Raw genomic sequence first — 11,040 nt, 5'->3', positions numbered from 1 at the left:
TTCATTAATTTCTTGGATTTATAATATGATTTTGACCTTTTTAATGGCAAAAAATCTAATTATATTTCGCCTAATTCTACTGACTGAAATCAATGATCACGTTTTATAATCAAATCAAATTTGTATTGCCCCCTTCCTTTTTACAAGCAGAACATCAAATATCTTGGGCAGAAATCTAAAAAACTTGTCATGTTACAAACAAAAATCAAATGAATTACATTAGAAAGCACAAATCAAATTACATTAACCTATATAGGCAGTAGTTCCAATGATTTTGACATTTTAAAAGTTTATAAGGTAGTAAATCTTACTAAAAAAATGACAAAACCCCTTTATAAACGGCAAAATCTAGGTATTTAAAATTATGAAACCCCTTCTTAAAAGAATTAAATCTATTGTTTTTAAACCCCATTATAAAAAAAAAATCTAATGATCTTGATTTATAAGACAGTAATTAATGGTCTTGATTAATCAAACCCTTTTTTCAAGGGCACTAATATAATGATCTTAAATTGAAAGGGCAGAAGTCTAATGATCTTCACTTTTTAGGGAAAAAAAATTTTTAATGATCTTTACGTTATATATATATTTTTATATTAAATTTAAATTTATATTTGATCTTTGACCTGTTACGAAATAAAAAACAATTACATTTTAAAAAGTAAATCTGATAATTATTGGCACATTTTCGACCTGGAAAAAAAGGCAGTAAATCTAATAATTTTGACCTGTAATCATCTTGACTACTAAAATGGCAAAACTAATAATGAACTTTTTAAGCAAAAACTATAAATTTTCGACATTTTTAAAAAAGGCAGAAATTTAAAGATATTGATGTGTTACAAGAAATAAAACAATGAACTGACCCCGGTTTAAGGGCAATCTGAAATTTTATAAGGCATTTACGGGGAAGGGAAATCAAATATCACTTTTTATAAGGCAGTAAATGTAAGATCTAATGACCTTACTTCTTATAAAGTAAAATCTATTGATTTTGACATATAGAAAACGGTAAAGCAATGATTTTGACCTGTTGCAGGCAGTAATTTTGATCTTTTAAATTGAAAGACAGTAAAACTAATGATCTTTACTTCATATAAATCCAAAGATATTGTCTTGTTTTAAAAGGGAAAAAATCAATGATCTTACCTGTTAAAAAAAAAAAAAAAAATGATCTTGCCTGTTTAAAGGGAAAATCCAAAATTTTTTACCTGTTCAAACAAATTTAAGATCAAGACTTTGACCCATTAAAAGGGAGTAAATTTATATGAACATTTTTTATAATGTTCAATGATATTTAAAAAGAATTGCAATTATAATGCCGGCAATCTCATTTTCTACCCGTTAAAAAGTAAATTTAATGATCTAGACATTAAAAAAGGTAAATCAATGATCTTGACCTTTTATAAGGGAGTAAATCTAATTATCTTGATCGTTACACTGCGTAAAAAGATGTTACCCCGTTAAAAGACAACTAATTTTTCTTCCTGGTAAAAAGGCAGTAAAATAATATCTTGAACTTACAAGGGAGAAATCTAAATCTTGATGTGTTACAAGGGAATAAATCTAATGAACTGTCCTTTACAAGGGAATAAATCAATGAACTTGTCCTGTTAAAAACTTCAATCTAAAAATCTAAGAAACTTTTCGGCAAGATCATTTTCAAGTTCATTTGATTGACAGCCTTTTAACGGACAAATTTTTAAAATTACTTTCCCTTGTAACATACAAAATCATTTGATTTACGCCTTAAAAGGTAGTAAATGGTCATGACGTTACAAGGAATAATATCTAATGATTTTGACTTGTTACAAAAAATAAAATAAAAACAATAAAAATAACCTTTTATAAGGGAGAAAATTTTTAAAGTATTTTACGTCGTAAGTTATAAATCTAAAATCTGTTTTAAGGAAAAAAACAATGATCTTTGATGTGTTACAAGGGAAACAAATTTGAACTTTCCCTGTTAGAAAGGCTGTCATCTAAGACCGACCTTTTAAAGGGGAGTTTTAATATTTGTGTTTCAAGAATAGATCAAAAACTTGACCTGTTAAAAAAGGGGGTAAAAAACAATAATCACCCCCTTTGGGGAAAAAATCTAATATTTTGGACCTGGAAAAACCAAAATAGTAAAATCTTTAAAGATCTTTACCTAAATACACCCTTTTTATAAGGTTAAATAAAATATAAGGGTCCCTTTATCTGTTATATTGCAATGGTCAATGGGCTTTTAATGTTTTAAAGGCAAGAATCAAATGACGTTTATCCCCTTACAAAGAAGTAAAATTTAGACCTTTATAAGTTTATAATAAGGGGGTTGTAATTATCTTGACTTGTTAACCAGTAAATCTAATGATCGTGACTTTATTTAAAGTACTAAAAAGTACTATTTTAATAATGTAATATAACGTACCATGTAAATCTTTTTAAATTACCTGTTAAAAAACAATCCCAAACATCTTAAAAAACCTAACTTACCAAATAAATTAGCCCCAACTTACCGTATAGTCTTAATCCCCCTCAAAAAACCCTAAACTTAACCAACAAACCCAGCCTTAAAAAAATTGGAAACCGGTTAAAAACCATAAAAAAGAATGACTTTGACCTTTGCGATTTTTTTTAAAAAAATTTAAAGATCTTGACCCTTTAAAAAGGGATTACCGACTTTAATTCTTAAAAAAGGAATTATTAAAGGAAGTAAATCAATGACGCCACAAAAACCCAAAAAACAAAAAAGATCTGGACAGTAAGGGAAGTAAAAACCCCCAACAAAAAGAGATAAATCTAAAGAACTTAATCCGTTAATAAAGAATAAAAAACAATGGGTCTAACCCCTTTCAAAAACGATCTCTAATGATTTTTGGTTTTATATGAGCAAAAATTTCTAAATTTATCCTGACCTGTTAACCCTGTTATAAGGTCAATCCCCCTTTACTTGTTATAATGGGGAGTAAGTCTAATGACTGACCTGCTACATGATTAAAATTTTAAAGATTTTACTTAATATAAAAAAACAGTAAGTCTTGAATTGTTACAAGGAGAAATTATTGATATTGAACTTTAAAAAAAAAGGAAAAAAAAATCAAGGGATAACCTGTTAAAAGGGCCAGTAAATTATAAGGATTTTTGACCCTGCTAAAAAGCAAATTGCCCTTTGTTTTTTCCCCTGCATTTAATCATAATCTTACTTTAAAAATTTTGACTTTTTTTTAAAAAAAAAAAGTACGCCTAATAAAATTGGCCCTTATAAATTAAAAAATCAAAATGATTTTGCCCCTTTCAAACGCAGAAAATCTTGATAATTTAAGTAAATAAATAAAAATCTAATATCTTGCCCTACTTCAAGGCAATATAGTATCTAAAATTTTTTTAAAAGGAGATCTGGTTGTTTAAAAGCAGTAAATCTAATGATTTTGACTTGAAAAAGGGGTTTTTACGGGGGAAGAAAAACCCCTAATGAATTTGGGACCTGTTGTAAGGCTGTCAAATTTGATCTTACCTTTTTACAAACCCGGTACATCCGGAAAAGCAATAAATCTAATAATCTTCCCCTTTTCCCCGGGAAAAGTAAATCAACGATTTTGACCCTTTTTCCAGGAAGTAAACTAATGTTTAAACCTTTATAAGGCACAATGTCATGATTTTGCCCTTTAAATTAAATGATCTTGGACAATTGGGGAAGAATCCAAAAATTTTTACCTGCTCTATATTTGACCTTTCTTCTTATTAGTAGAAAATTCCAATAAACCCTGACAAGTTGTAAGCTTGTTGTAAAGATCATAAAGAATTACCCCAAGAAAATTCTGATGATTTTGAATTTTTAATCAACCACTCTTTGTTAAAATGCATGTAAAAATGAACTGACCTTTCAAGGAAGTAAATCTAATTATCTATGGGGCGGGAAAACTCTAATTTCTGACCTTTTTAAGGAATTAAATCAAATGCCCCCGGGAATTTTGTTCCAGTAAACTTAAAACCCGTTTTTTTAGGCAGAAAATTCCAATGATTTGACCTGTTATAAAGGCAGCAAACCAAAGCGTATATCTAATATCTTTACCCCCCTTTTAAAAACACAAATTAAAAGATCTTGACCGCTACAAGCATAAATTTTAATTATCTCCATTTTTTATAAAAGTTTAATGATTTATAAGAAGTTACAAGTAAATCTAAATTTTTATCTTTTAGAAGAAATCTAATTATCAGTCAAGATCTAACGTGTTACAAGCAAATAAATCTAATGACATTCAAGCTTTTTTAGCATAAATCAAACTTACAAGCCCAAATAAATCTTCATCAAAAAGATCTTGGGATTATAAAGTGATCTTAAAACCCAAATTACAATTTTTAGTAAATTCTAATTATAATTCGCCCCCCTTAAATTCTACCCGATCTGTAAAACTTTTGATCAAAAAATTTATACATTAAGTTTTAATTGTATTGGGCCCCCTTACCTTGTTACAAAAGGCCCGAAACCCCTCCCAATGATCTGGCATAAATCTGAAACCTTTCATGTTAAAAAAGGGGGAAAAAAATCAAATGAATTGGGCCGTTAGTCAAAACAGCCAAAATTTTTAAATTTTCATTAAAACCCGATAAGGGCAGTTTCCCCAATTTATTTTGACATGTTTTTTAAGTGTTATAAAATATAAATCTTCGGAAATATAATGATGCTAACCCTGTATAAAGGGAGTAATCAAAGGGTTTTTCTAATTAATAACCTTCTTAAAAGACAGTATCATTGAAATTTTTAAACCCCCCATAAGACAGAAAATCTTTAAAAGAACTGACTATTATAAGACATAATTAAAAGTCCTTTATTAATCTAGAAAACCTTTACAAGGCACTAATATAATGACTTGAAAATTAAAGGCATAGTCTAATGATTCCTTCACCCCTTTTTTGCAAAAAATTTAATATCTTTACGTTTATATATATATAAAATAATTTAAAAATTTTCAGTAAATTCTAATTGGAAAATTGATCTTGACCGGTACGAAAAAAAAATCTATTACCGTTAAAAAAAGTAAATCTGAAATATTGGCACATTTTCGACCTGTTTAAAAAGGCCCTAAACTAAAAAATTTTGACCTTTAATCATCTGGGTCTACAACCCTGGGGATTTAAAAACTAATATGAACTGTTAAAAGGCATAAATCTAGTGAAATTTTGACATGTTACAAGGCAGTAAAAAACTAAGAAATTGATGTTACAAGGAAATAAAACTAAGAACTGATCCCGTTATAAGGGGGGCAATCTTGAACATTTAAGCATTACTGGAAGGGGAAAACTAATTTCACTTTTTAAAAGGCAGTAAAAGTAAGAACTAATGAAACCCTTTACTTCTTATAAAGTAGTAAATCTATTGATAATTTACAAATAAACGGTAAAGCTAAAAACTTTGACCTTGCATGGCATATTTTGATCTAAAGTGTAAAAAAGACAGTAAATCTAATGATCTTCATTTCCCATATAAATCCAATGAATTGTCTTGTTAAAAGGGAAAGAAAATCAAATTTGATTTTTAACCTTTTAAAAAAAAAAACAAAGGGATCTTACCTTTTAAAAGGCCAGTAAACCCAATTTTTGCCCTTTTTTACAAATCATAATTTAATACTATATCTAAACCCTAAAAGCCAGTAAATTATAGATCATTGTTATAGTTCAATGATATAAAAAAGAATTGCAAGTTTAAGCGATTCATTCTAAATTAAATTTTTGACCCTGTTATAAGGAAGTAATTTTTAATGATCTAAAACTTTTAAGATAAATCTAATGATCTTGACCTGAAAAAATAAAGGAAATAACCCCTATTATCTTAAATCTTTACACTGCTGTAAAAAATTTTAAACCTGTTAAAAGAAATCTAATTATCTTGACCTGGAAAAAGGGCAGAAATAAAATATCTTGAACTTTTTAAAAACCCGAAACTATTATCTTAAATTGTTTACAGATAAATCTATGACTTGCCTTACAGAAGTAAATCTAATGAACTTGTCCGTTAAAGACTTTTTAAAAAACCTAATGACCCCTTTCCCCCTTTTGAAAAGGCAGTAAATCTAATGATCTTGATATGTAAAAAGGAATAATTTTAATAACTTGCCGTAAACCCTTTCAATCAAAAGAATTTGACAAATGACTTGCCCCATTACTAACAGTAAATCAATGATTTTCACCTTTAAAAGGGCCCAGTAAATGTAATGATTTTGGGCCCCGGGTTCTAAGGATCTAATGATCTGGACAATTACAAGGTAGAAAAACAAATGATCTTCCATGTAAAGAAAAACAAATATCTTGACCTTTTACATGACAGTAATTCTAATGATATCTTGTTAAAAAAAACTTCATTTTTATAATTTTTTAAAAAAGTAAGTAAATTAATGACTTGATCTGTATAAAGCAGAAATCCAATAAACCCTTTTTTAACGTCTAATGATCTTGAAATGCAAAAGGGAGTAAACTAAAATAAGACCTTTATAAGCGTAAATCTAAAGATCCTGGAATTTTTATAAAAGGCAGTAAAAAGTAAGATCATGGGCACGTTTCAAGGGGGATAAATTTAATAAAATTGAAATTTTAAAATTTAAAATTTTAATTTAAATAAGGCTGTAATTCAAAGGATTGACCCTTTTTTTAAATTTTTAAAACTTGGGCATTTTATATCAGTAAAACTAATGCTTTTGACCGTTATAGAAAATGTTAAAAGAAAAATTTAAAAGTTCATCTTTAAAAATCAAAAATCAAAAGTTTTTTACCTTTATAAAGCATTTAAAAATAATGCTTTTTTACTAAATCTACCTTTTTTAGACACAATTCAATGTGTGGCCATTACAGGCAGTAAAAACTAAGATATGAATGTTTCAAGAAGTAAAATCTAATTTATTTGACTTGGTCAAATATATCAGTAAAAACTAAAAATAATAACCTTTTATAAGCAGAAAAATTAATGAATGAGTGCATAAGTTGTAAAAACTAAAACTGATACAGGGAGAAACCCAAGATCTTGATGTGTTTACAAAAGGAAGCAAATCTAATTAACTTTCCCGGTTTTAAAAATGTCATTCAATGACCGACCTTTTATAAGGCAGTAAATCAATGAACTTAGCAAAGGAAGTAATCTAATAAACTTTTTACCTTTAAAAAAAAAGTAAATTAATATCCAACCCCCAAATGGCAGAAAAAATCAAAAAAATTTTTTACCGTTCCAAGTATAAAACTAAAAAATCTTTACCTAATACCCGGTTTTAAGTAGTAAAAAAATGATCTTTTACTGTTAATTTTCAAGGCCCTAATGGTCTTTTAAGTGGTTTTTATGCAAAAAGTCAAATGACTTTATCCTTTACAAGGGAAATAAATCTTGCCTTTTAAAAAGTCATAATAAGGTTGTAATTATCTTGACTTTTTTATATGGCAAAATCTAATGATCGGACTTTTTAAACGTACTAATGGACGTATGTACTAATGGGAATAAACGTACCATGTAAATCTATGATATTTACCTTTTAAAAAGACATCTAATCATCTAAAAACCTAACTAACCCTAACATAACTACCTAACTTGCCGTAAAATCAAAAACATCAAAAACCTAACTAACCAACATACCCTACCCCTTAAACTGCCCGGAAAATAAAGCCAGTAAATATAAATAAACTTTGACCTTTTTCAGGCAGTAAATTTATAAATCTTGACCCTTAAAAAGGAAATTAACTGTTTTTTTTGAATTCTTAAAGGAAAAAATTAAAAGTAAATGTAATGATCGTCCCCCAACAAAAATCTAATGATCTTGGACAGTATAGGGAAGTAAATCCAATGCTATAAGAGAGTATATCTAAAGAAAAAAATCCTTAAAATTTGAAGTAATCTAATGACTTAACCTTTTACAAAGCAAACTCTAATAAACTTGATCTAGTATAATCCCAATAATCTAATGATCATAAACCTGTTATAAGTCAATCTTCACTTGTTATAAGCGTAAGTTAATTTCCTTTTGACCTCTACATGAATGTAAACCCGTAATGTTTCTTTACTTAATATAAAAAAAAGCATAAGTCTTAAAATTGTTCCCAAGAATTAAATCTATGAATGAACTTTTTAAAAGGGAAAATTTAATCTAAGAAACCTGTTTAAAGGCAGAAAATTATAATTAAAGATCCAAAAAGCATTTTGGTCCTGTTATACTGCAGAAAAAATCTATAATTTAACCTTTTAAAAAAATTTTTAAACATTTTATAAAAATACGCCAAATAATTTTCCCCTTTAATAATTTAAAAAATCTAATTTTTTGGGGACCTTTCATACGCCTAATCTGAGAAAATTAATACTAAAATAGATAAAATCAAATAAAATTTGACGTACTTAAGCAATATGTGATCTTGAAGTGTTTCAAGGAAACTGGTCGTTATAAAGCAGTAACTTAAGGGGAAAACTTATTTTTTTTAAGGGGTGTTACAGGGAGAAAAATCAATAATTTGGGACCGGTTGAAGGGCTGTCTAATAACTGAACCTTTACAAAGCAATAAAATCCCCGAAAAAGGCAATAAATAAATGATCTTGACCCTTTTTTCCCCTGGGGAAGTAAATCTAACTTCTTACCCTGTTCCTAAATAAATCAAATTTGATCAACCTTTATAACCCAAAAATCAATGAAAATAAATTTTGACCTGAAATTTTAAAGATTTTGGGACTTATAGGAGTAAATCCAATGATTTTGACCGCTCATATTTGACCTGTTGCCTTTCTTAGTAGAAAAATCAAAAGATTTTTGACTTTGAGTAAGGCAAACCCCCGGGAATGTTTTTTCTGATAAAATCTTAAATTTTTTAAAATCTAATCATCTTCTTTGGTAAAAAAGAGTGTCAAATGATTTTGGGACCGTTAAAAGGGAAGTAAATCTAATTATCTATAGGCGGGAAACCCTCTAATGTTCTTGACCTGTTATAAGGAGGAAATAAAAAATGAATCTAATTTTTTTCCAAAAACCTAACCTCTATAAGCAGTAAATTATAAATTTTACCCCTTTTATAAAGCAGCAAAAAACCCAAAGGGCATATATCTAATGATCTTTACCTGGTTTTTAAAAAAATGCAAATCTAATATCTTAAAAAGCTACAAAAGGGAGTAAAATCTAAAACTCATTGTTATAATTTTAATGATCTTATAAGGAAGTTACAAGTAAATCTAATATTTTTGGGTCCCTTTTTTGAATAAATCATATCAGTCTAATATCTTAAAAAGTGTTACAAAGCAGTAAATCTAATGTCATTCAAGTCTTATAGGCAGAAATCAAACTTACAAGCAAGTATATCCTTTAGTAATGATCTTGCATGTTATAAAGTGATCTTGACCCCAATTACAAAGGCAGTTAATCTAATTATATTTGCCTTAATTTTACTGATCTGTAAGTCTAATGAACACGATTTATTTTCGTAATCAATTGTGACCCCCTTAACCTGGTACAAGGCAAAAAAATTAATGATCTTGGCATAAATCGGGTAACTTGTCATTCAAAGCAAAAACAAATATATGACACGTAGTCAAGCAGCAAACAAAATTTCATTAACCTAATAGGCATATTTCCAAGATTTTGAAGTTAAAAAGTGGTATAAGGTAGTAATCTTACTAAATAAATGAAAGCTAAAACCCGTTTTAAAAAACGGCAGTAAATCTAGTATTTTCAAATTATGTATACCTTTTTTAAAAGACAGTAAATTTTATTGATTTTAAAACCCCTTATTAAAAACAGAAAAAAAACCCAATGAAACTGGGGCCAAAAATAAGAACATAATTAATGTCTTATTAATCTAGACCTTTTACCAGGGGACAATGGAAAAAAGATCTTGAATTGTAGGGGGAGTTTTTGTCTAATGATCTTCCCCTTTTTTTTTATTTGGCAAAAAATTTAATATTTTTACGTTATAATAAAATATATCAGTAAATCTAAAAGATTTGATCTTGACCTGTTACGAAATAGAAATCAATTACAGTTATAAAAAGAAATCTGATAAATTGGCACATTTTCGACCCCGTAAAAGCAGTAATCTTTAAAAATTTTACCTTAATCTTTTTGGGTCACTACAATGCAGTTTAAAACTAATAATGAACGTTTATAAAGCAGTAAAACCAAATGATTTTCCCACAGTTAACCCAAGGGGTAAATCTAATGAAAATGTGGGGTTTTCAAGGAAAAAAAAACTAAAGGAAAACCCGAATCCCGTTATAACGTCAAACATTGAACGTTTAAAAGGCATTACATGGGAGGAAATCTAATTGTCACTTTTTTTAAGCAGAAAAGAAAAATTTTAATTAAAAACCCTTTACCTTCCCTTTTAAAGTAGTAAATCTATTGATTTTGACATATAGAAACGGGTAAAGCTAATGATCTTGCCTTTTGCAAAGGCAGTAATTTTGAAACTAAAGGTAAGAAAAGTAAAAACTAATGATCCCTTTCCCCCAAAAATCCAATTATATTGTCCTTGTAAAAGAAAATCTAATGAACTTTACCTGTTAAAAAAAAAAACTAATGATCTTGACCTTTTATACATAAACCAATATTTTGCCCTGTTACAATCAAAAATTTTAAAATATCTAATGATCTTGACCCATTAAAAGGCAAAATTAATATGATCTTTTGGGTATAATTTTCAATGATTTTTAAAAAGAAGTTGCAAGTTAAAAAGCAGTCAACCAAAATAATCTTGACCGGGTTATAAGAAAAATTTAATGACTAGACATTATAAAAAGTAAATCTAATTATCTTGCCGTTATAAGCATAATCTTTATCTTGATCTGTTACACGTTTAAAAAAATGAGTACCTGTTAAAAACAATCTTAATTATCTTGACCTGTTATAAGCAGTAAATATAATGATTTGACCTGTTACAAAGCAGGAAATCTAATATCTTGTTGTTACAAGAATAATCTAATGAACTTTCCTTTACAAAATAATCAAATTTAACTTGTCCGTTAAAATTTGTAAAACTAATGACTTTACCTTTTTAAGGAAAAAAAAATCTATGACCCTGATATGTTAAAAGGGAAAGAAA

The sequence above is a fragment of the Panulirus ornatus genome, chromosome 5, assembly GCF_036320965.1.
Source record: "Panulirus ornatus isolate Po-2019 chromosome 5, ASM3632096v1, whole genome shotgun sequence".
NCBI lineage: Eukaryota > Metazoa > Arthropoda > Malacostraca > Decapoda > Palinuridae > Panulirus > Panulirus ornatus.
This window is presented reverse-complemented; position numbering follows the sequence as displayed.